The sequence below is a fragment of the Mchenga conophoros genome, linkage group LG23 (assembly GCF_057382185.1).
Source record: "Mchenga conophoros isolate Kocher_MC1m ecotype Shallow Benthic linkage group LG23, M_conophoros_male_GT1.1, whole genome shotgun sequence".
Lineage (NCBI taxonomy): Eukaryota > Metazoa > Chordata > Actinopteri > Cichliformes > Cichlidae > Mchenga > Mchenga conophoros.
In genome coordinates this window covers 3224724-3252116 of record NC_140547.1, presented here as the reverse complement: position 1 = coordinate 3252116, position 27393 = coordinate 3224724, and the positions used below count along the sequence as shown (strand labels likewise).

Here is a 27393-nt window from a genome sequence, read left to right as displayed (position 1 = left end):
CATCTGCCCCATGGTGATTTTTTTTTTTTAAATATATATTTTTTTACAATATGATAAAATCTCTGCTTTTCTACAGTCACTGGTAAATACTTGCTGAAATGTTCTTTCAGCAAGCCAGCTCCGCCAACAAGTCAACTACTGATATCCCAACTATGATGGCCACATCAGTTCTGTTTTACACAAACAGTGGTGCCGCTGTTCTGACAAAACGTCCTACTTTGGCAAAACGTCCTGCTGTAAGTAGTTTATGCACATTTCTGCTGTCAGTAGGTATGACGGTTTGCCACTGAACTTTGCCCATCAGAGTATGCTTGTAGCTTATAATTATAAAGCCAGGACGGGTTGCCACTAAATTTTAGCCGTTAAAGTATGCTTGTAGGTCACATTCACAAAGGTAGGATGGTTTGCCACTTAATTTTAGCTGTTAAAGTATGCTTGTACGTCACATTTGAAAAGGTAGGACAGTTTGGCACTTAATTTTACGTTAGTAGCTTATATTTGCATAGGTATGACGGTTCGCCACTGAATTTCGTGTTGTGCGCATGCGTAGAAACAACGGGTAGGATTGTTTGTCAGGTAGGATGGATTCCCAGAACACCGCCGCAGCTCCATGCCATTCATACCACTTTTGAGAGCACAAGTACTTGCTGCTGTATTCTCCACCAGTTAGACAAAATCAAGGAGAAGTCAACCCCAGAAGCAAAGAAATCACTTTTTTTTTTTTTTTTTTTTCAAACTATTGCAGTAACTTTATCTGCATTGCCTTTGAATGTCTGAGCTTCTGTATTGTTATATCATCAAAATCCTGGTAAAAAATGTAATGAATCTACAGTACAGTAAAGGTTAATGATTAAACCTTCACTTAAAAAGCATCTCTAGACCCAGCAGTCTTAGCTAATTATAGCTTCCTTTCATATCAAACATCCTTGAAAGAGTAGTTGTCAAACAGCTAACAGATCATCTGCAGAGGAATGGTTTATTGGAAGAGTTTCAGTCAGGTTTCAGAGCTCATCACAGCACAGAAACAGCTTTAGTGAAGGTTACAAATGATCTTCTTATGGCCTCTGACAGTGGACTCATCTCTGTGCTTGTCCTGCTAGACCTCAGTGCAGCGTTTGATACTGTTGACTATAATCGATTAGAGCGATTAGAACATGCTGTAGGTATTACAGGTACTGCACTGCAGTGGTTTGTATCATATCTATCTAATAGACTCCAGTTTGTGCATGTAAATGGAGAGTCCTCTTCACACACTGAGGTTAATTATGGAGTTCCACAGGGTTCAGTGCTAGGACCAATTCTGTTTACATTATACATGCTTCCCTTAGGCAGCATCATTAGAAGACATAGCATACATTTACACTGCTATGCAGATGACACCCAGCTCTATCTGTCCATGAAGCCAGATAACACACACCAATTAGTTAAACTGCAGGAATGTCTTAAAGACATAAAGACCTGGATGGCCGCTAACTTTCTGCTTCTTAATTCAGATCAAACTGAGGTTATTGTACTCGGCCATGAAAATCTTAGAAATATGGTATCTAAGCAGATTCTTACTCTGGATGGCATTACCTTGGCCTCCAGTAACACTGTGAGGAACCTTGGAGTCATTTTTGACCAGGATATGTCCTTCAACGCACATATTAAACAAATATGTAAGACTGCGTTCTTCCATTTGCGCAACATCTCTAAAGTTAGAAATATCCTGTCTCAGAGTGACGCTGAAAAACTAGTTCATGCATTTATTACTTCCAGGCTGGACGACTGTAATTCATTATTATCAGGATGTCCAAAAAACTCCCTGAAAAGCCTTCAGCTGATCCAAAATGCTGCAGCAAGAGTCCTGACAGGGACTAGAAAGAGAGCAGATTTCTCCTGTTTTGGCTTCCTGTTAAATCCAGAATTCAAAATCCTGCTCCTCACATACAAGGTCTTAAATAATCAGGCCCCATCTTATCTTAATGACCTTGTAGTACCATATCACCCTATTAGAGCACTTTGCTCTCACGCTGCAGGCCTACTTGTTGTTCCTAGAGTATTTAAAAGTAGAATGGGAGGCAGAGCCTTCAGTTTTCAGGCCCCTCTTCTGTGGAACCAGCTTCCAGTTTGGATTCAGGAGACAGACACTATCTCTACTTTCAAGATTAGGCTTCAAACTTTCCTTTTTGCTAAAGCATATAGTTAGGGCTGGACCAGGTGACCCTGAATCCTCCCTTAGTTATGCTGCAATAGACGTAGGCTGCCGGGGATTCCCATGATGCATTGAGTTTTTCCTTTCCAGTCACCTTTCTCAGTCACTATGTGTTAACAGACCTCTCTGCATTGAATCATATCTGTTATTAACCTCTGTCTCTCTTCCACAGCATGTCTTTATCCTGTCTTCCTTCTCTCTCCCCAACCGGTTGCAGCAGTTGGCCCCGCCCCTCCCTGAGCCTGGTTCTGCCGGAGGTTTCTTCCTGTTAAAAGGGAGTTTTTCTTTCCCACTGTCGCCAAGTGCTTGCTATATAAATAAAATTTAATTGAATAATGATTGTACACTCGTGTCTTCAGCTTCTATATTACCTTATAAAAATGTAGATGCGCATTGCTGCTTGAAATGGCAGCAAAACATATCTTGGGCCAGCAGATGCCGAGCAACTTTTGGTATCCAGCAGATAAGAAACATGTACTCATGTGGACATCTGCATGAACCCCCATGCTCACCAGCTGATGACAAAATTTATGTCACTTTGATCCACTCACACCATAGCAATGTCATATCCACCAAGGCAGTTATGGTGGAAGACTAATGTAAGACCTGAACCCAAAAGTATATTTTGAATAATTTGATTGGTTTGAAGAGAGGAAGCCTTAATGTGCTGATTGGATTAGATTCTTACTTGATTTTTTCCAGAAGGAAGGCAGCAACGGGTGTGACTTTTTAGAGTTCCTTAAGTAGGCAGAGACAGCGGGGGCTTGACAGGCAGGTGATTATGACTGGTAAATATTTAGTAATTCCTTTCCAAAGAACATGGACCATAAAAACCTGTCTTTGATGGTATGATGAGAATTAGGTGTGAAGGCTAAAGGGCAGGAACCCAAAAGACTACACCAGCAGGCGCAGACCAAGGCAAGGCACATGCTATCTTTGTTGTAAGTGATCACCACGGTGATTCTACTTCAGAATTAAAGTATCCGTGTACTTTAATGTGGTTTCAGCCACTGCAGTAGCACATCTGTCCTAGGCTTTGTAGATCTCATGGTTGGATGTTTCCTATTACTCCTCTGTGCATATTGTTGAAGTCAGCCTTCTTATGTTTCCTTAAAAAGTGGAGTCATTTCTGAATTTTCTTAAGAAATGTGATAGTCATGTGATACCAGGGAACCTACAGTATAGCTGTTCGTCTGCTGCATTTCAGTTTCAATAATATAAAAAATTTTAAAGAATGTCCAATAGCCGGTGACCCACCAATGGTGTCAGAGAAGTTTTCTTTCTCAGCCAGCTGCATGTTTACTTCATGTCATCCCCCACATTCCCTGTCACGTTCAACTGCTTGTATTTGATTTTCCCTTAAGAAATCACTAGGGTGTATCAAAAATAATCTGAGTTAATGAGTATTATTGTTAAATATTTTTAATAAAATGCCATTTTCTCTGGAATGTTAATAACCATTCATTTACAAACACAACAAAAGTCTAACTTAACTTTAACAAAGTTTTTTGTTAGAAAAAAATCAAATTGTTACGTGCTTAAATTTACACAAAATGTCAGAGATCTGCACTGTCATGAACAAACATTGAAACCTAATTTTTCATGATTTATTGGGCCATTTTTGACTACTTTTGATTTTACATTTGTATCTCACCTTCAAATTGTTTTATTTATTTGTACAACCATTTAAAAATACTACTATAACTAAAATGAGAGAAGAATCAAGTGTCACAATAAGATGCCCCACAAGTAAAAAAGAAAATTACTTGTCTGCCACGAACACCACAGGCATAAACCTGCAGGCCTGACAGCAGGAGGTGTAACACTCCTCTGATTTTCCACCTGGAGACAGTGTTTACCAATCTGCCTGTGTGACATTCATTAGTACCCTCACTGACACACAAAACAGAGCAAGGAATACACTACACACTAAGTTCAACACAACACACTAACTATACACTCCACGCTAAATGTCACAAATCTCTCACATCTCAAAACTCGCTATCAATCTCTCTCTCTCGTTGCTGTCACTCCCAAAACTTCCCCTAAACAACCAAATCATGTGTTGCAATTTTTTTTATTGGTCGACATAGTACGTTTCCACCAATAGGAAAGAGGTGGCTTTTTACCTTTCTTTAATTTTTTTTATTTTATTTTTTATTATAACTCTGGATTTTGTGGCCTGTCATTAAAATTTAGAAACTGATGTATACTTTGAAATCCGAACTTTCAACACGAGCTGAAATAGAGACTCAGCGTGACTGCAGCTTGTTGTTATGTCAGCTTAAATCAGTCATGTGATTTGGAGGTGCGGCGTGTCCTGTGACCCCAGACGATTAATGACACTCACCTTCATTCCATTTCCACGGTGTAACAACCAACCACCTGTGCCAAATCTGAAATAAGATAAGATAAGATAAGATAAGATAAGATAAGATAAGATAAGATAAGATAAGATAAGATAGAACTTTATTAATCCCTCGGGTGGGTTCCTCTGGGAAATTCGATTTCCAAAAAGCACAGCACCGACAGAAGTTACAGAGTTACAGAATATTATATATATATATACACACACACACATACACACACATATATAAATACAGAGACAAATATAAATAAAATATACGAAGGGGATAAATAGAATAAATAGGAATAAAAAATAAAAATACAAGTGAATTGCACATTTCAAGTATTGAGGTCTATTGCACTGTTGACTATTTACAAAAAGTATTGCACAAGGTATTGTACAGTGAGGTGAAGAGGCACTACAGCTTAGTTGTTCCCCCCTCCTTTGTCCTCCTGTCTCCCCTCCCTCTCCCCTCCAGAGAGGAGTTAAACAGTCTGATGGCGTGTGGGACAAAGGAGTTTTTAAGTCTGTTAGTTCTTGTCTTGGGGAGAAGCAACCTGTCACTGAACAGACTCTTCTGATTGTTAATGGCCATGTGCAGAGGATGCCCAGCATTGTCCATAATGTCCATCAGTTTCTTTAATGTCCTTTTCTCTGCCACTGTCACCAGAGTGTCCAGCTTCATGCCGACCACAGAGCAAGCCTTCCTGATCAGTTTCTCCAGCCTGCATGAGTCCTTCTTTGCTGTGCTGCTCCCCCAGCACACCACAGCATAGAAAAGTACTCCAGCAACCACCGACTGGTAAAACATCCTCAGGAGCTTCCTGCAGATGTTAAAAGACCTCAGCCTCCTGAGGAAGTACAGTCGGCTTTGGGCTTTTTTATACAGGTGCTCTGTGTTGCATGACCAGTCCAGTTTATTGTCCACCCACAGCCCGAGGTACTTGTACTTGTTGACCACCTCCACCTCCTCCCCCTCTATCTGAACCGGCAGTGGACCTGCTCTGGACCTCCCGAAGTCCACAACCAGTTCCTTAGTCTTTGAGGTGTTGAGTTGCAGGTGGTTTGTGTGACTCCATGCGACAAAGTTCCTCACCAGGCTCCTGTACTCCTCTTCCTGATCATCCCAGATACACCCCATGATGGCCGTGTTATGATGCCCATGGTGCTGATTCAAATGTGCTCTGGCACAGTCACAGGCATCAGTTGCTACCAAAAAGTTTTAGAATTTATATTCAGTTTTAATTGCTGCTAGGCTCAAAGTGTTAATGCCATCTTATTTTAATGAACAACACTGTCATATGCACAAAGAGGGTGGCACTAAGGAGGTAAGAGATCATTTTAGAGTGGCACATGCACCCCCATACCACCCCTCTAGATCCGCCAAAGACTCCAGGGTGTGTACAGGCTGTACAAACCCTGGGCCTGTTCCTGTTTACCTTCCCTGGATTCCTGAGTTTGGCAGTGTGGTGTGGTGCCAGCGGAGCGAGAGTGTGTTTGGGCAGAAGAGGAGTGTGGCGTGTGATCGTGACTGTGTGTACGGACCTCCCCCCCTCCTTCCCGTTGATCCCTGGAAATCTCGACCCGGCACTTTGTTTATATTTCACCTGGTGATTGTAAATAAACTTTTCTGCAGACTTCAAAGGAAACATGTTAACTTGAGTATATCCTGTAATAATGAGCTAACCAGCTGATAAATGGTGGAGTACACTACAAGCACTACAAGCTCAATTTAAACACGTTGTTTTTTGTCTATTTGCTAAAGGTTAAATGAAAGTTAAGCAATATTTAAAAAATAAGGTCACTAACATATCAAAACAGACATAAACTACGTGAGTGTTTGTGTGTATATTTTAGTTAATCAGTGGCAGTGAGCCGTCTGTGTTTCAATATCTCCGTTTGCAGACAGATATTAATCTTCTGAAAAAAGGTTTTGAGGAAGCTGGTGCCACCTATTTTAATTTTTTAAATATCATTAACATCCATCCATCCATTCGCTCCCGCTTTCAGGGTCGCGGGGGGCGCTGGAGCCTATCCCAGCTGTCATAGGGCGAGAGGCGGGGTACACCCTGGACAGGTCGCCAGTCTGTCGCAGGGCCAACACACAGGGACAGACAACCATTCGCACTCACATTCATTCGCACATTCACAATGTGGATTATCCAATTAACCTATCCCCACAAGCTGCATGTCTTTGGACGGTGGGAGGAAGCCGGAGTACCTCCGGGTACTCCGGAACCCACGCAAACACGGAGAGAACATGCAAACTCCACACAGAAAGACCCCGGCCTGATGTTGGAATTGAACTCAGGACCTTCTTGCTGTGCGGCAACAGTGCTAACCACCGTGCCACAGTGCTGCCCATTAACATACTGTGATATTTACCCGACAGTATATGTTTCAACAAAGAATTTTGGATGAAATTGTGTTAGAAAACAATAAATTTCTCTTTTTGGACTTTAAAGTACACTAATTGCCTGCTGACAGCTCCCTTCTGATAGGTAACATGTGTCCTAACAGCACTCACTGAATTACTTTGAAAATAAATACATTTTTTAATAATAATAAAAAAATGTATTTTCATTGATAATGATGTTCACTTTGTTCCTCATGAGCAATTACTGCATGTGGTAGTAAGTCTCAATGATTAACGTTGTATGCATATATGAATTAGTACATAGTGCATTTGCTTTAGTCACCTTGCTGTTGAATTGTGCTATATTAATAAACTTGCCTTTGTTTAGTTTCCCATTCATCATATAAATTCTTTGAGAGAAATCTTTTTTTATTTGATCATAAATAAGTGATCAAATGATTGAGTTGATTTAGGACCGGCACTATCTTTCCTGCAAATCTCATTGTTTTAGAAAATTAGGAGCATAGGTGTAATCTGTGAGACCTCTGCTTCCTCTGCTCCATCCCCCCTTTTTTGTCCTAACAAGTAAAATAGTGACATTAACGAATATGTGAGTTCACAATCGGTTAATCTGGTTAAAATTCAAACGCCACAAAGGTATATTTGAATAATGAAAGTCAGTAAACCAAACTGAGTGGTCAAAGCTAAAACGGAGGTTATTTTGGAGTTTTCTGTTCCAAGTGCAACATTTGGGATTTTACTATGTGGCAAGAATTGGGTAGACCAAAGTACAATTGGTAAATTTTTAACTTTTTCCTTTAGCACACAAAAGCTAGTCACTGAAAATAAGTTATTTCATATTATTGTTTCTTTCACTGGGTTTCTCAGTTGGTTTATAACATAGAATGTATATGTTCATAACAGAGTTTTGGGCTGTTAATCACATAGCAGTGATTTTTGTTAGTGGTGTACTCACTCTGTATTGTATTCATTTTCTGATGTTGGTGGCTGCTGGTTAATGAGTAAATTTAAAAAAAAAATGCATTTTAGAGCAGCTCAAACTGTGAACATTAATAAGAAATAAGGAAACAACTAACACTGTGTTCTTTTTACGCCTTTGTTCTCGTAGAACATTCTCTTGCCATGGGTCCAGTAAGTAGATATGTCACTTACCTGACTTTTACCCTCTATAAATTGGATGAACTACTCATGAACTAATCATTACACAAAAGGTGTTAACAAAGATAAAAGTTCTACCCAGCAATGTGCAATAATTCCCTTCTGTTTTTCTTTTCCTTCATCTTGGTCATCAAGTTGGGCAGCACGCTAACGTCCTTACTCCACTATGCTCCACTATGCTCGTATGGGTCTGACCCTTTCACTCCTTAGATTTTTTTCCTGGCACAGCACAATCACACTTTGTAACCAGTTATAGCAATTTCTCATAGGTAATACAGCAACAAGCTTTATGAATATTCATGTGTGTAACCAATAAAAACAGCCTGCAGAGGGAAAGCAAGTTGAAGTGGGCTGGAGACAACTGCTTCTGTCTCGCGAGTGAAAATTTGAGCTCTGTGTGACCTCGTTCCTGGGTGAGCTTCTGTTTATCCAGCAGTATCAGGGGTAAAACTCTGACAGTCGCTCCCTTATGACCTTATGATATGTCACTGTGTGCCCTGACAGCACTCGCTTTTTGGCTCAAGCTTTATTTAGGAAGCAATCAATTTATTCATATAGCACTTTCAGACAACTCCCAGCTGAAAACAAGGTGCTGTACACTTGACATAAAAAACCCTATAAATTAATTTAAAATAAATAATAATGATAATGATAATCAAAATTCAATTAAAACAATAAAATCAGCACATTAGATTAAATTAAAGCAGTTTGATCCTGTTTGCCTATGTTTTCTGGGACATCAGTAAGGATGCTCTTCCTTAACTTCAGCTTGGCCTTCAATACCATCATCCCAGACATCCTTATAGCCAAGCCAACTTGGACTTCCAAAAACTTTCTCACAGACCGTTCACAATCAGTCGAGATTGGCAACCAGAGATCATACACCCTGAACATCCTGCCCTCTGGAAAAAGTTCAGATCCATCAGGTTCAAAACCAATAGACTAAATAACTGCTTCTTCCCATGCCAGCCCTGCCAGGGCTCTGCTAGGACCAAACACAATCACCTCTGTTTTGCTTGAATTACATTTTAAAAAGTTTAGGGCCATACATGTTTTAATATCTTCTAGACATGCCAGAAGCGGTTTAATGGAGAAAGCATCTTTCTGCTTCAGAGGCAGATAAATCTGGCAGTTTTTGGCAGTGGAGGGATAATCCATGCCTTTTAAGAATGGTTCCCAAGGGCTGTAAATGTAATGAAAAGGGCAGAGGCCTTAGAATTGCGAACCTCAAACTGAAGAGCAGCAGAAAAGGATTCATACACTAAAAAGTTAACACAGTTCTGACAGAAAGATAAGACCTAAACCAATTCAAAGCAGTACCATGAATGCCTGCAAGACAGGTTTCTTGGGTTGTACTAGGGTTGTACTACTGCATGCTTAAAATGAGCAGGGACTACACCAGATATCAAACTGCTGTTTATAATAGTAAGAACAGCCTGTCCTAGGCAATCTCCTTTAACAATCGTTGAGGGACAGTATCATTTGGAGAACCAGAGGGCTGAACACAGCATAAAAACCTGTGGTCACACAAGTTAAAATGTACAAAAACACATGTTACAAATTCCCACAGAAGAGAGCTTATCTCACCTCACACTCCCAATGACGTTTCAAGAGACCTCTTCCGATCACACAACAGAAGGCAGTCAATTGCATTTTGACCTGACCCGGAATTAAAACAGGACTACAACAGTTCAAAATCTGGACTACTTTAGAGCTTAACCAAGACAGAACCAGAATCAAAACTAGATGATAGTAGCACTGAAAATCATCATAGACCTGCACGACACTGACAACACCTCTTTATTGTGGTAACATGAGACTGTATCATTGAGGCCTGAGTTTTGCGAACCTATTGATGACATTTTCAGGGTCAATATTATTCAAGTATTGCTTTTCAATACATAATTTGTACCATATTATTTTTTAATTCTACCAAAGTACACTATTTAGATTCAGAAAAGTTTACATAACTATTTAGCCTTGTTGTGCAAACAAGCCTGCATAACTTAATAAATATAGAATTTGAAAAATAACAAACCTAAAAAGATACACTAGGGACTGGATACATGTTCTGATGAGTTTTGGCAAACAACCATTTGACTAACATGTCTGTCTCACCTGCTCTTGTTCCCTCTCTGTTCCTCTCTCTCCCTCTTTGTGCTGACAATCAAGCCAAACACCAACATCATCAAATATACAGTTTACATACTCTTCAGGTAAAAACACAAACACTTTTTAATTGTAAAACATCAAATCAGACTAAATGTTTATTTATTTTAGATTGATAAATATAAAAAACATATTTGTTAAATTTCAAAGTAAAGAGAGAAATTGTCTGTATTTTTTAATTGCAAATGGAACCCAAATTGTATTCAATTCAATTCAATTTTATTTATATAGCGCCAAATCACAACAAAAGTTGCCTCAAGGCGCTTCATAGAAACGGAGAAAAACCCAACAATCATATGACCCCCTATGAGCAAGCACTTTGGCGACAGTGGGAAGGAAAAACTCCCTTTTAACAGGAAGAAACCTCCAGCAGAACCAGGCTCAGGGAGGGGCGGGGCCATCTGCTGCGACTGGTTGGGGTGAGAAATTGAGCCACACTTATGGAGCTCCACAATTCTTTTCCTGGTGTCTTGCTTGATATCTCTTGATTTTCCCATGTCAAAGAAACGGGCTCTGTGTTTTGGGGTGTCTTATATGCATCCACGTGGACTCTACTAACCTATTAGAAGTTTCTTAAGCTCAGAATGGAATCGTCTGGAGTTTTCTTATTAATTAAAGACACAATAAACTTCGTGCATATATACTCCTAAATTTGATTCAATTCAACTCAATTCAATTTTATTTATATAGCGCCAAATCACAACAAAAGTCGCCTCAAGGCGCTTCATAGATAAAGAGAAAAAACCCAACAATCATATGACCCCCTATGAGCAAGCACTTTGGCGACAGTGGGAAGGAAAAACTCCCTTTTAACAGGAAGAAACCTCCGGCAGAACCACGCTCAGGGAGGGGCGGGGCCATCTGCTGCGACCGGTTGGGGTGAGAGAAGGAAGACAGGATAAAAGACATGCTGTGGAAGAGAGACAGAGGTTAATAACAGATATGATTCAGTGCAGAGAGGTCTGTTAACACATAGTGAGTGAGAAAGGTGACTGGAAAGGAAAAACTCAATGCATCATGGGAATCCCCGGCAGCCTACGTCTATTGCAGCATAACTAAGGGAGGATTCAGGGTCACCTGGTCCAGCCCTAACTATATGCTTTAGCAAAAAGGAAAGTTTGAAGCCTAATCTTGAAAGTAGAGATAGTGTCTGTCTCCTGAATCCAAACTGGAAGCTGGTTCCACAGAAGAGGGGCCTGAAAACTGAAGGCTCTGCCTCCCATTCTACTTTTAAATACTCTAGGAACAACAAGTAGGCCTGCAGTGTGAGAGCGAAGTGCTCTAATAGGGTGATATGATACTACAAGGTCATTAAGATAAGATGGGGCCTGATTATTTAAGACCTTGTATGTGAGGAGCAGGATTTTGAATTCAATTCTGGATTTAACAGGAAGCCAAAACAGGAGAAATCTGCTCTCTTTCTAGTCCCTCTCAGGACTCTTGCTGCAGCATTTTGGATTAGCTGAAGGCTTTTCAGTGAGTTTTTTGGACATCCTGATAATAATGAATTACAGTCGTCCAGCCTGGAAGTAATAAATGCATGAACTAGTTTTTCAGCGTCACTCTGAGACAGGATATTTCTAACTTTAGAGATGTTGCGCAAATGGAAGAACGCAGTCTTACATATTTGTTTAATATGTGTGTTGAAGGACATGTCCTGGTCAAAAATGACTCCAAGGTTCCTCACAGTGTTACTGGAGGCCAAGGTAATGCCATCCAGAGTAAGAATCTGCTTAGATACCATATTTCTAAGATTTTCAGGGCCGAGTACAATAACCTGAGTTTGATCTGAATTAAGAAGCAGAAAGTTAGCAGCCATCCAGGTCTTTATGTCTTTAAGACATTCCTGCAGTTTAATTAATTGGTGTGTGTCATCTGGCTTCATGGACAGATAGAGCTGGGTGTCATCTGCATAGCAGTGTAAATGTATGCTATGTCTTCTAATGATGCTGCCTAAGGGAAGCATGTATAATGTAAACAGAATGGGTCCTAGCACTGAACCCTGTGGAACTCCATAATTAACCTCAGTGTGTGAAGAGGACTCTCCATTTACATGCACAAACTGGAGTCTATTAGATAGATATGATACAAACCACTGCAGCACAGTACCTGTAATACCTACAGCATGTTCTAATCGCTCTAATAGGATATTATGGTCGACAGTATCGAACGCTGCACTGAGGTCTAGCAGGACAAGCACAGAGATGAGTCCACTGTCAGAGGCCATAAGAAGATCATTTGTAACCTTCACTAAAGCTGATTCTGTGCTGTGATGAGCTCTGAAACCTGACTGAAACTCTGCAGATGATCTGTTAGCTGTTTGACAACTACTCTTTCAAGGATGTTTGATATGAAAGGAAGGTTGATGAAAGTGCTAAAAAATAGACATCTCTCTCTCTCTCTCTTTACTCTGACATTTAACTAATTCAAAAAATATTTCAATATTTATTTATCTAAAACAAAAAAAATTACTAAATTGATGTTCAACAGTAAAAAAAATGTTTTATGTTTTTTTTCCCCCTAAAGTGTAAATATCTGGTTTAAACAGTGAATATACTGCTGTGTATTGAAATTCCTCTTGTTTTGCATAGAAATATACTGAACAACATACAAAGCATAATATATAAAATAACATCTACCTGAGTTATTTCTTTGAAAGAAGCCCCTTATGTCCATTGTTGTGGTCATCAGTACATAACTGAAACCGATTTAGAGTGCTTTATTTAGCCGTGGAGGGTAACAACTGAAAATATGAAATAAACATACATGTAAGCTAAGACTGAAAAAAACAGCATTGTTGTTGTTCGGGTTTTCATTTCGCCATTTGTTGATTCACTCGAAGAGCAAGTAACGTAATATGGGTCAAGTGATCAGTTTGATATCAATCTTTTGTGATACACCGTCATATTTACATTATTTGTACAGTAGGAATGATTTGCTTTGGTACCTGGTCAAACTTAAGCTCTCCTCTGTCTGCACTTCTACAGAAAACTCGCAGGCAGCAGCTTCTCCCCCCTCGCATCTAACTGTGAAATAAACTAGATTCCAAAAGACCCTGGGCTTCTGAAACAACCCGGGCTTAAGCCCAGTAAGCCTCCCTACCCGCTCCGCCAATGATTTACAGCCCCAGGACAAAGACGAAAACCACGCAGAACACTGAACCATTTATTAAGAGAGTGAAGATGGACAACTGGACAGCGGCTCTGCTCACTGGTGTTGCCTGCATTGTGGGATACCTGGTTGTGCGGGTGAAAAAGATCAACAGCCTCCGACAGGCAGAGGAAAAGATCAAGAGAGCCAGAAACAGGAGAGATGAGAGCTTGCAGCGGGCAGAGCAGGCGGTGCTCCGGAACAAACAGTCGGTGAGAGTTCAGAGCTTTAAACACTGAAATGTTTAACTTTTTCTTTAGATAGAAATCAAAACAAATTATGTGCTTTTAGTTCAGACCTGGCACTGGTGTCAAGCCAGCCTCCAATTCAAGCATTGCAGTCAAGCCAGCCTCCACTTTGTTTTACATTCCCTGTGTATTCAAAGTATTATGGCAAAAGATGTTGAAACCTGATTTCAAAATAACATGTCAATATTAAAGCCATCTCCTTTTGGATTTCAAAGTAAAAGCCCTGTGAATTTTCATTTTTGAACTTCTCTTTCAATGACTTCAGAATGCTCTTAACTCATTCACTGCCATTGACGTCTATAGACGTCAATTGAAAAACTTACGTTGACTGCCATTGACGTCTATAGACGTCAATTACGTTTTTCAATGGGAGGGGCTAGAATACAACCTCGGGCAGCTTGTCAGTGAACATCAGACTGCTTGAAATGTATTTTTCACAAAAAGCTCGTTTTCTCCCTTTTTGTGGTCAAAACAGGCATTTTTGGTGGAACCCACCTCTCTTCTACAGCTGATTACTAAAGAATGGAAAATGGTAGAAAATGAGTCTGTTCTTCATTTTGGTAGGTTCAGCGTTTATATGATCATAACACACAGTTTTCTGTGGCTCTTCAAAAATGAGTAAAAATGCTCAAAAACCCTGGCAGTGAATGAGTTAAAAGCAAAAGTCATATTTACAAAGACTAGTTGCATTTTATATCAACACTATCCAACCACAGAAATCTGAAATTGCCCATATTTGACTTACTCTTCTAACGATTTCAAAATGCTCTAAAAAGAAAAATTCTTGTTTCCACAGGATAATTTCACTCTGTATTTACAGTATAAAGCCCCACGTGATACCATGTCAATATCAAGTCAGTCTGATTTTACTTTCCAAAGTAATTGAAATTGATATGGTAACATCGTGAGGTTGTATACTGTTGATCTAAGGTGAAATTATCCTGTGGAAACAGGATTTTTTCTATTTAGAGCATTTCAAAATCGTTACAAAAGTAAGTCATATACGGGCAACTTCAATGGGCCATTACCTGCCATGCTGGCAGGAGGGCTTTTAAACATGAGCATTAAAATAAAAGTTAAAAGCACACCAATAATATGCAGCTATTCTAGGTCGTTTGTTTGATTTTGGTCCATATTGACACAATAGCATTACCAGTTGCAGTTGATTTGTTGATTGCACATCAGTGATGTAAATCTCCTGTTCCACCACATCCTAAGGGTGCTCTGTCAGATTTAAATCTGGTAATTGTGGAGACCATTTGTTAGGGAAAATGTTCTAAAACACTTCTTCAGTAAAGACTCAGAGAAGAGAAACACACAGAACTTCTTGCTAGCAAGGGCAGCCTCCAAACTGAGACTCGCGCTGAGAAACTGCCCCGGTCTTTATTTTATACTTCAGTGTGTGTGTGTGTGTGTGTGTGTGTGTGTGTGTGTGTGTGTGTGTGTGTGTGTGTGTGTGTGTGTGTGTTGCTGATCAAAGGGTCATATAACATGAAAGCACAAAAGGTACATCCTTGGTCACAAAGACGGTAGTCTCCCCCACCCTAGATGGTTCACCCTAGATAACACGGTGAGGAAGTCCAGCAGTTAAAGCACTTAAACTAAAACAGACATAGCTACGTTAATCCTACCGTAAAACGATAAAACAAGGTACGAACTCTCATGCTCCCAGGACGTGGGGGTGCATTCCTGGAGTGCACACCAAGCCTGCAGCCTGTTAGAGATCACACATCCTGTCACTACACAATTAATTATATGCCTCTAAGCATACATGGTTAAATATTTCCTAATACAAATAACTACATGCAGTATTCTACCATATGCAAACTTATATCACTAAAAGATTATACTGACTACTAAATACAATTTTCCATTGACACCATTTAAGCACTGTGAATTGTCATTGTCACGTTTGACAGAGTTTGTAAAGAAGTGGAAAATCTCTACATTCATATGCTTTTATTTGTTTGCTGCAGCTTTTTTAATGACATAATGATTCTGTGTGGGTCTGTGTCTTCTAGCATCCGACAACCGACTCTGCTTTCATCCTGACACTCTCCCTGTCTGAGCTGACACAGCAGCTAAAGGAAGGCTCACTTACCCCCGAGGATGTGCTTTACTCTTACATGGAAAAGGTTCAGTATCCAACATGACACAAATCTTTCATAATAGCTCAAATACACCAAAAGGTTCAATGTTTCCAACAAGAGTTCAATATTTTACAGAGTGATTACAAAGATCAAGGTCCCTTCAAGGTAGATAAGTTAATCTCAAACTGTCTGTGCTTGTTTCCTTTCCAACAGACTCTGGCTGTAAACAAAAAGCTGAACTGCTGCACTGAAATTTTGCTGGAGAGTTTGGACCAGCTGACAACTGTTGGCTCCAACAAGGATGGTCTCTTGTACGGAGTTCCAGTTAGCATTAAAGAAAATCTTGCATTTAAGGTATTACAAAGGTTAAATAATGCAAATATCAATTGCAGGCCTTCTGGTCAGTATTTCTAACTAATTTCTATGTTATGTCTAACTTATAGCATTCCCAAGCATTATTATTCACATCTTTGAAGCACCATTATCATCTTTTTTCTTCTTTCTTTCTCTTTTTTTTCACAACACAAGAATCATGACTGTTCTTGTGGTGTGATCATTAACCTGGACCAGCCCGCTGAAAAGGACAGTGTGCTTGTTCAAGTCCTGAAGAAACAAGGAGCTATTCCCTTTGTGAAAACCAACTTGCCTCAAGGTCTTTTGAGGTAAATCTTTTATCAGTGATTGACATAAATCTAGAGCCAATTTAAAAATACCGGTGTCTGCCATTTCTGCCCGTCAGCCTCCTAGATGCACCTATGGCATAAATTTGAAAATCCGGGTAATTTTTAGAAAAGCTGACCTATGACCTTAAGGGCGAAGTCATTGAGATTCAAAGTCATCCAAGATTTTTAGAAGATACACCAATTCGAAATTCCTATGTCACCTCACTTAATTCTGGAGTTATCACATTCACAAACTTGGGTATCCACTCTGCCCACCTGGAGGGGTGATGACAATACCCCATCTGCCTTTTATGTCTGATGTGGTTAAAACTCAGTCAGTTGTGTTTGCTATTCCACATGTGCATAACATGCAAAGACTTCTCACCTTCTTGTCTGTTCAAATTCAGCTGTGACTGCAGTAATCCTATTTACGGGCAGACTGTGAACCCTCATAACCCCCAGAAGACCTCTGGAGGTTCAACTGGTGGGGAGGGGGCTCTCATCGGGGGAGGGGGCTCCCTGCTTGGTATAGGCACTGATCTAGGTGGCAGTATCCGTATTCCTGCATCCTTCTGTGGAATCTGTGGTTTCAAACCAACAGCGGGTCGGCTCAGGTGGGTCTCATTCAGTCAGTTTCCTGGAAAATTATTATACATTGCTGAGAAAAACTTTTATCTCACCTTTTGTGTAATGATTAGTTCACAGGGAGTTTGTCCAACTTATCGAGGGCAAAAGTCAGGTAAGTGACATATCTACTTAGTAGGGGTGCAACGATACACAAAATTCACGGTTCGGTTCGGTTCGATACTTTGGTGTCACGGTTCGATATTTTTTCGATACAAAAAAAATGTTCATGCCTTTTTAATTTGTCATTTATTAAAATTATAAATATATATTTTAACTCAAAAGTACAGTTTTTAAATTTAACCCTAACCCTTGTGCGTGTTTTTTATTTTGACAGCGAATGCGCACCTGCAGACCACTTATGTGCAGCCCTGGTTATTTAGCTCATCATATCACAGCCACAGAAATTCTTTTGTCCATGAAACCATAAAGCTGCACTTTCTTTTTGCCTTATAGTCTCATTTGTCATAACTTCTCCGTTTTGTGGTAAGCTTTTCTTTGGCTGTCACTTCTTCACCCTGACCTGTCTTAATTGGCTCAGCAGAACTGAAATATATATCCTGCTGCTCTTACACAGGCACTCACATAACGCTCAGCGATTCTCTGCGCGATCAACCTCTCACATGTTTAAGCTGCGGGAGATTTCACTTGTCATGTTTGCGTAGTAAGCTAACGATTGATAAGACGATGTCAGAGGAATTGGTGCACAAATTATCGACACTCACCAATCAGTGCTGTCACTCTCTATACACAGTTTGCGCGATTGCAAAGTGAAAGCAAAAAAACAAGCGCAAATTCAAACACGATTTCAATGTCACATATTGACAGTGGCTCACCGATGCCAATGACATAATTACCCAGCTACATTTCTGAAAGAATGCAAAAGCATTGACATATATTTTTCCTTCCTACAATAGCCCGACGGGCAGGGCAGAGATAGATTTTGGTAGCCCGACTGGAAAAATCGCTAGCCCCGGGACGTCGGGCTAGCGATATTGCGAGCCCTGTATCTGATTGAGGAATCACTCATCTTTGGAAAAGAGAGTTTTATTACAGAGAAATGGCTCTTTCCAAAGTAAAAGCTATACTATACGCTTCTTCTGGGCTATATTCTCAGCAGCATATTAAACATATCAGGTCCCCATAAGGAGAATCATGTGCTAACGGCTGTCTAAATGACTCGGTTAAAGTTTGTAGCATACGCGCTTGTTGTTTTTGTCTGCTTCCACTTGTCTTTGCACTAGGATGATGTCGGTGTAAATGTGCAGTCATATTCGTTGTGTTCCCACTAGTGCTGTCAGGTTAATCTCGTTGAAATGACCTTAACGCCACAACACTGCAAATCTCCGTTAACGAGCTACCCCTGATCACCCGTGCATGGGGCTAGACGGCCAACACGTTAACGAGCTAACTGCGCTAACGCACTAGTTCCCAGCCATGTAATTGAGCATTGCGTGGCACATCCAACATACTGTTTTACTTTAGTCCATGACTCGCTTACCTTCAGGGTCATACGTCACATGAAAACCAAAATAATTCCAAACGCCAGATCTGAATGAGGGTGGGGGAGGTTCAATTTGCCATGTTGCAAGGAGAGCTTAACTTCTGTCTCGCTAGCTTGCCCTGCGCTCTTCCTTCTGACGATGCTGTCTGTGTTGAGCGCTCAGTGGATCTGCGCTCAAAAGTGCAGCCTAGGCGGAGTAGTCGAACGCAGATTCACTGAGCGCTCAACACAGACAGCATCGTCAGAAGGAAAGCTGATAAAATAAATTACAAATTTTGTATTGTTCAATACATATGCGTACCGAACCGAGAGCACTGTATCGAACGGTTCAATATCGATACGAATATCGTTGCACCCCTACTACATATATACAGAGTCAAAATTGGGATACTGATAGACAGTCCTGGGAAAAAACAGTCAGGGAATTTTGTTTACTGCTTCTTGTTTCATGTTAAACTAGTGCTATCTTCACCTGGACCCATGGCAAGAGATGTGGACAGCCTGGCTCTGTGCATGCAGGCACTTCTTTGTGACCACATGTTTTCTTTGGACCCCACTGTTCCACCATTACCTTTTAACATGGAGGTGTGTCTTGTACTGTGGGATTCATGTCACTTGTTGATAATCCTTTGTTGTAATTGCCTGTGCATATATATGCATAAATGGTCTCATTTCATGTGAGCATTAAAAACAAAAAGTGATTCCCTCTTAGAGATACAGAACCACCAAACCTCTAAGGATTGGTTGTTTGGAAAACGATGGCTACATGCATCCATCTCCAAGCATGGCCCGAGGCGTTAGAGAGGTGAAAGCTCTGTTAGAGCAAGCAGGACACACAGTAAGACGTCACCACACACACACACACACACAAAAACAAAAACAAAAACATATAACAATCATTTTCAAGTCATGTTTTTTAATGTTGGCTTTTGTTTCTCTAGTTGGTCCCTTACCATCCACTGAAGATGGATGAAATTTTCCCTGAACTAATGGTAAAGGGTTATTTAGCAGATGGAGGTACCAGCCTGTTAACCAAACTGAGTTTTTTCTTTTAACAGTTTAGTTAATAGGTTTTTAATACCTAGAGATGCTGCCATTGTCTTCTTGAGCACACGATGGTGTTGACTGGTTTTGAAACTATTCCATTAATTAGTTAAGTATCTCAAAATAGGCTTTTTTCTTATGTGCTAATGAGCCCTTTCTTTTTAGGAAGGGGGGACCCGAGGACCCTTGTCTGAAGGGACAGTTTCATCGTTACCGTCTTCCTAAGTGGTATAAGACAATCCATTCATTTCTGCTCAAATCTAAGGTAAGCCCTCCAATTCTGTGACAGACGCATACAAAAATAGTCAAATAGATGGTCTGTTTATTTAAATCACCGGATTGAGTGATTTAGCAGAATAATGCATACCTATCTATCTATCTGCAGTCTCCTCGTGTCTCTGCCAACATGAGGGCTCTTTGTGGAGTTCGGTGAGAAAGTATTCTTGAAATGTTTTATTTGTACTTCATCCTTTGTTAGATTTTCATATTATACATGTTCTAGGAATGATATGCTTCATTTTTAGATCTGTTCCTGAGCTGTGGAAGCAACATGCTGCTGTTGAGGTACTGTCAGCTGATGATGCATGGTCACGTATGAAAATCTGAAGATGAAATTGAGATTTCCTGTGTTTTCTTTAGGACTACATTCAAGAGACAATAGCACATTGGAGGAACTGCAACATCGATGTACTGCTGTGCCCTGTGATTGGACCAGCCTACAACTTGTTTTACTGTAGCAAAATTCCAAGTATGATACACTCAGTACAAGTGACAACATAGTGTTCTGTTTATCACAGTTTGTCCAATTTCAGCCACAAAACACTTGCTGATAAACTCCCTGTTAGAGAATGGATTATTTTTTGTGATTTTGCATTGAATCACAGCACAACTTTGACTCTTTGATTGTAACTGCTTTTTTTAACATTACTTTGGCAAGAGCAGCCTGACAGCCTGGACAAATAAATTTCAATATTAATTATTATATTGAATATTAATAAATATTCTACATAATAATATATTTATATTTTCTGTTATTTCAGCTGCTATTAGTTACACAGTTGTCTACAATCTCCTTAACTTTCCTGCGGGTGTAGTCACTGTTTCCACAGTGACCGCAAAGGATGAGGAGGAACTCAAGCACTATAAGGGCTGTTATCAGGACATGTGGGACAAACTCTTCAAAGAGGTAGGCAACATGTACCAGTGAGATAAGACTGATTGAAAACATAGTCACTCGTCAGTTTATTTGGAATGCTACACAAAGATGTGATTAAAAACATACAGATTACCAAGTAGGGATGGGAATAGATAAGAATTTAGCGATTCCAATTGCAAATCAGTTCTCTGACCTCATTGGGTTCTCATTGGCTCCACTTTGAGAACCACCATTTCTAAGCAGCGTATCAAAGACATTACACTCATGCAAATTAATTGCATTGTGTGAGGTCAAATGTTTCTGCCTGTTTGAGGTGTATCAAAGTTGGTGTCATTACTCAAAAAAGAGAAAAAGAAAGAGGAAAGTAACACATGCCAGTGAGGGATGACTAATTGAACACATAGTGTAGTTTAAGCTACTGTGACAGCAGGTTTTCCTGCAGAAATAATCTTCTGGGAGACACAGATGTAAAGCTTAAACTATAGATAATTTATTATGGCTAGATGAGAGATATCATGTCTCCAATGTAGCACATGCTTGGAATACCTCACCCTGAAGGTGTCCAGAAGGCATCCTAATCAGATGCCCGAACCACCTCAACCGGCTCCTTTCAATGTAGAGAAGTGACAGATCTACTCTGGCTTCTCTTGGATGGCTGAACACCTCACACTACTTCTAAGGGAGAGTCCAGTAATCCTTTGGAGAAGGCTTGGATCTGCGATCTTGAACTTTCGGTCACAACCCAAAGCTCATGACCATACTCCTCCCTGACTCAAAGTAGGCACTCCGTCCTTTTCTGGCTGAAGACCACAGTCTCAGACTTGGAAGTGCAAATTCTTATACCCACCGCTCCAGTTAGAGCTGGATACCACAACCTGATAAAGCCAACAGGAGCACATCATCTGTCAAAAGCAGAGATGAGATTGAAATGAGTCATGCAGGAGTTGTTTAACTACATCAGTCAAGTGAGGGTACCAACCGTCTCAACCAGTCAGTGAGAACTCTAACATACAGGCAGCAAGACTGTAACCACTGCCCATAAGTTTCATACATTACATTCCACCTCCTGCATGTGAGGGGCCTACAGGAGGGCTGCAAAGTAACTTAAATGTGAAAGTAAGGTTGAAGTGGACAGTCTTACTCTGTATCTGATTTATATGAATATGATAAATGAATGAATATTAGCAGATTATTTCAATTGTGCTGTTGTAGACACGGCCGTCAGAGTCATGTTCCTATTACACCTCTGTGAAGATTAAAAAGGGTTTGTTACTGCAATTTAGACCTCTGGAAATATAAAAGAAAGAATATAAAGTACTAAATAGTTCTTGTTTTTCAAAATCAGCCATTCTCCATTTTGCCAATTTTATATATATATATATATATATATATATGAGCGAAAATTGAATAACAGCTCACGGCGGTCTTGAGTTCTCAGAATTTGCTCTTTGAGCTCACGGCTCTCCAACGGGAGATTGAGAGACCAGTGTCGGACTGCTAGAACGGCTTTGAAATTCACGTAAGTTGTTCGCACTAAAGGAAAAAAACACCATCATTTCATGTAGCTACCATTTCGGCAACAGCTGTGGTCTCAAGGCTGGAGCTGAACAAAACAAATTCTCCCGGATAACGGATGGTGTTTAGACTCTTCCTCCCCTATCCTACGCAAGGCCACTTGGGTTGGCTGGAAGACTGTTTACTTAGCCTGGCAGGGCAAAGGATACTCTCTCAGCTGAACTCTGGACATACACAGATATACATTCATCCCCGCTCCCCTTCCAAATGCCTTCAATGCTTATCCCCTCCCAATGCAGACGGTGGATCACAGGGAACCAGCGCATATGCTGCAGGCCTGGATGCGCTGTCTACAGTGGCTGTCTCTCACCTTTTATCCATCCCTGTTGCTTGTCATGTGTTTCTATGGTGTATTAAGAGTTTTTCATGTACTATGCGCTGAGGTGTTTTTTTTCTGTTCTCAAACTGATCCCCCTGTTGGAGCTCAGTCTTGGGGGAGTTCTTTTTTCTCCTTGTCTTTCCTGATGTTGTGCATTTTTCCATTGTTCGGTCCCGGGTCGCTGCTCGTGTAGCTGACCGGCCAGCTACCCAGCCTGACCTGTCTCCCCAATGTGATGTTTGTCTATTGTATGTACGGTCGGCAAAGTCAGTCTCTTAATCTCCCCTTGGGGATAAATAAAGTCTTCTGAATCTGAATCTCGGTTGTGGGTAACTGCAACTGACAAATAAAGGCTATCTCATCTCATCTCATCTCATCTCATCTCATAAAGAATGTCCAATAATGGGCAACCCTCCAGTGCTTTCGGAAAGGTCATTGCCCAATTTGATCCATCCTACACAGAACCAAGAACTGAACCAGATCAGACTATTGTGACTCCAAAATTTGTCAGTGTTTTGTATCATTTCCTTGTGGTTCTGTCATTTATTGTCTCATCTTAGTCTTTTTGCAGGTCTTCTGTCCTTGCACTTATACATAATCTGTATCTGAAATTCCACAGTTTGTCAGTAGGTGAAGGCAAAAGACTGTGGTATGTTCAGCTGCTGAGCGTTAAGTGACAGGTGTGGTTTTTTTTGTGTTCAGGCAGTGACTGGAGGCGAGGGTCTGCCTGTGGCGGTCCAGTGTGTTGCTCTGCCGTGGCAGGATGAACTCTGCCTGCGCCTCATGAAGGAAGTGGAACAACTGGTCAAACAGAGCAAGAAGTAAAGCTGCTTTCATTCTGAGTCTCACATGAAAGACTGCAGACTTCAGAGGAGACACGTTAACTTGATGTTAGGTTTTGTATTGTTGATTGCCAATTATGCTTAGAAATATTTAACCATATATGCTTAGAGGTGTATAATCATTTGTAGATTGAAAGAATGTCTCATCCTAGGAGGTCTGTAACAACTCTGTGTAGCATGAAGAGGGGAGTGCGTTCACTCCTCTACAGAGTGTTCTGGCATAAGATCACACACCTCCTAGGAGAGGTCGTATCTTCTCTTGTTGATATATGGCAAACACACGTATATCTCATTAAGTATAAGAGCCTTTTGTTCAGATGGACCCGCTAGACTCCTGGCACCAGCTTTGGGGAGTCTTCACAGGGTCACATCTTGACCTCACACAGATCACACACACACACACACACACACACACACACACACACACACACACACACACACACACACAAAGGCAAGGTACTCTTTGTGTGTATGTAGACGTCATATGTTCATGAACCTATGCATATTCATGTAACCTCAATAAAAGAGTAGTGTTACGGGAGAACGGACGAGAGCAACTGGGGTCAAGCGAAGGAACGGCGTTTGTCCGGTTCTCTCCCGTGCACGAGAAACATGAAGAACTTTGCCTACTTCGTGTCTTGCTTGCTGTGTAATTATATTGTCCTCAACGTTCCAGCGAATAGGTTCAAGCTACAAACCTATCACTTGAGTTTTCCCCATAAATGCTATTTAAATGTGTCAAAGGGTTGAGCATCCTCTGCACTGCCAGTAGGGTTGACTGGGGTTGGTTGTCACACTGTTTCACTTGCATGCATTGTTGATGATTGAAACCCTTATATAGGATTGGTTGTCACGAGTTTTGGGCTTTGTTGTCACTTTGTTGTAATTATCAAGTGAGCTTCAGTAAAAAAAAATGTACAAACAAAATGTAGAACTTTTTCAATTTTTTGGAATTGAATTTACAGCATGTAATAATGTAGCCAAAAAAACAACAGAAGAGAGCAGCTTCCACATTCCACGACTGTATTTTGAACTCATGTATTATTGATATTATTGAAAAAAAAACTTCCAGAACTTCCATATAGCTTTTAGAAGACAGGCTTTTTGTTCAAAACTTCCCAACAGGTAACCTGAGCAGTAGTGAGCAAGGCAGTTTAAACATGTGAGAATTAAAACTGACTCAACTGCTCCATGTTTTAAGTCTTGATGCACGCTAGATAATAAAGGTTTCTCCGTTTTAGGGTTGCTAGTCTTGATCTAGCAACCCTTTAACTTACTCAGCTACTCAAGTCAGTCATGACAAATGTATACCCCTTGATAAAAGTATGACCTCTATAAACATTTTTCAATTCAATTCAATTTTCAATTCAATTTTATTTATATAGCTCCAAATCACAACAACAGTCACCTCGAGGTGCTTTATATTGTACAGTAGATACAGAGAAAAACCCAACAATCATATGACCCCCTGTGAGCAAGCACTTTGGCGACAGTGGGAAGGAAAACTCCCTTTTAACAGGAAGAAACCTCCGGCAGAACCAGGCTGGCCCACTTTGCACCAGAAAGAGGTCGCACTAAACAACAGCAGCACGTTTAAGCTTGATCAGCTGTTGTTAGAATTTATTTAATATTAATTACTAGTATCAGCTGTTGTTTGCTGGAGCCACAGCTGTAAAGCTGCTGGTCATGATGTTGGTTTGGATATGTGGTGAGCAGTGTTGGGACTAATGCGTTATTAAGTAACGCGTTACAGTAACTACGTTATTATTGTGGTAACGAGCACGGTAACTAGTTATTATGCCAAAACCAGGAAGGCGTTACTCGTTACTGGGATTTAAATAGGCTTGTTATTCGTTACTTCGTGTGGTGGCTATCGCAGAGCTTCCACAGATTCAATAACATTAGCAAGTGGTGGAAGCCAGCAGGTGGATGAAGGAAAAGGGAGGCAAGAGGAGAGACCCGAAGCGGCTGCTGGTCCGAGTGTCAGGTGAACTGAACTTCAGGTAAGAAGTTATGACCTGCAGTCCATCTGGGTCAGATATGAACCAAGTTTAGGTGGAGTTTATTTTCGTTGTGTTGACTTTTTCGTACTGCGTACTAGCTAGCATGACAGAGTTTCTATACAGCTGGGTGGTGCTATGTTACTGATGTTGAACTTTATTTTGTTCATAAGGCTAATTATTAGAGTTGCCAACCGTCCCGTAAAAAACGGAATCGTCTCGTATTCAGAGAAAATATCAAGCGTTTGGTATTGAGGTGAAAAGGAACAGTTTGTCCCGGACTTCAGCTACAATGAAAAAGACACAAAGCTGGAGTTATTCTGTGTTTACGCTGCACAGCTGCCTCTTCTTCTCTCATCCTCTCCCCCTCCCTCTCCTGTTTCTACTTCAATCATGAAACTGATCAATGATCAGCTGATCGGCTTTTCTCTCTTGTTTATTTATCGCCCACTTTGCGCCAGAAAGAGGAAACCAGCGGATGTCGCGGTAAACAGCAGCAGCACGTTTAAGCTTGATCAGCTGTTGTTAGAATTTATTTAATATTAATTTCTAGTATCAGCTGATGTTTGCTGGAGCCACAGCTGTAAAGCTGCTGGTCATGATGTCTACCTTTTAATAAATAATTATCTGAATCTTACAACCAAACTTTTTATCTGATGTAAAATGTATAGAAATCCATTATTGTATTCAGTAAATATTAAGTCTAGTATATGCCCTAGTAAGTTATGGTATTCTTTCCTTTGTTAAGATACCATCTGTGCAGTCTGCAATTCTGTTGAAGAAAGATGTTAAATCTATTTAATTACTGGAGAAAAATAATAGATGTCTGTGCATTTGTTTTATACGTGCATTAAATTAAAATCGGTTTTGTCAGTAAAGCATCTTGAGGCAGAGGGTGGGGGAGTGGTTCCCTATTTTTCTTTCTTTTCTTTTTTTGCTGGGAGTTGGCAACCCTATTAGTGAGGTATATGTAATTATAAATTAGGTTGTTTTATAGTTTTGCTAAGTACTGTTTAGAATACCAGAATAGGGAGGATGGTGTAGGTTTAAGTTTATTATAAAGGCTTTATGGCTTTTCCTATAATACCATGGTGGGCCGGTAACTAGTCAAAATGCCCGGGCTGATTTTTTGTCCCAGTCCAGCCCTGATCAGCTGTGTTGGATCAATGACACATCTAAAACCTGCAGGACACCGACCCTCGAGGCCTGGAGTCGCCCACTCCTGCTGTAGACATTAAAAAGTCCATAGGAGAGATGGTAGCTGATTAAACAAGTGTTATGAGATAATAATAAAATGCAAAGATTAGTGACAGTGCTTGAAACCATAAGGGAACAAAACTGTGAGAAACAAACTTTTCTCTGCCTGTGAATCATTCTTGCCTCTCTTCCTCCTTCCATCTCCTGATCTCATCTATCACTCTCCACTTGCTGTGAATCTGAGAACAAGGCACAATTTGCTATTACATTGATCTATTATTTAATTATCCACACTCTAAAACTCTTGCACCTATAATTCATAATAAAGTAATAATAGAAAAATGTTATAGAACCAAAACATTGCTGGTGTGTTTATGTCTGGCAAAAGGTGTGGCAAAGGGCTGGGAGACCTGAAGTACCACTCACAGCCTAATTGGATAGCACCACAAGCTTCATTGCCTGGGGGGTGTTTCATGTTTGTTTAATTGACTTGTATTAGTTGGTTATATGGCAGCCATTTTATTTTCCCCGTGTGTGTCATTTGGTTTAGCTAAACCAGTGTTTAAGTTCCCCCATTTCAGCAGGTCAGTTTATCTTATGTTTGTTTGAGGTTTTGTTAATTATTATCTTGAGTTTAGTCTATTGAGTTGACCTCTTTTATTGGTCTTCCTGTTTAAGTTTTGGCTTTGTTAAATATATCTTCATGTTTTTGGGTCAATAAAACCCCCTTTTTGAAT

General features: G+C 40.3%; 1 pseudogene across 1 annotated transcript; it reads left to right on the top strand.

Annotated features, from left to right (window-relative positions):
* Positions 1–138: 138 nt before the first annotated feature.
* On the top strand, positions 139–27375 carry LOC146546389 (vitamin D3 hydroxylase-associated protein-like; annotated as a pseudogene). Its single transcript, XR_014890939.1, has 16 exons — positions 139–236; positions 13233–13607; positions 15665–15778; positions 15947–16087; positions 16262–16395; positions 16803–17009; positions 17094–17134; positions 18984–19108; positions 19236–19361; positions 19465–19580; positions 19733–19832; positions 19953–19996; positions 20092–20131; positions 20207–20315; positions 20608–20753; positions 23320–27375. The product of XR_014890939.1 is annotated as a vitamin D3 hydroxylase-associated protein-like (transcript).
* Positions 27376–27393: the final 18 nt, after the last annotated feature.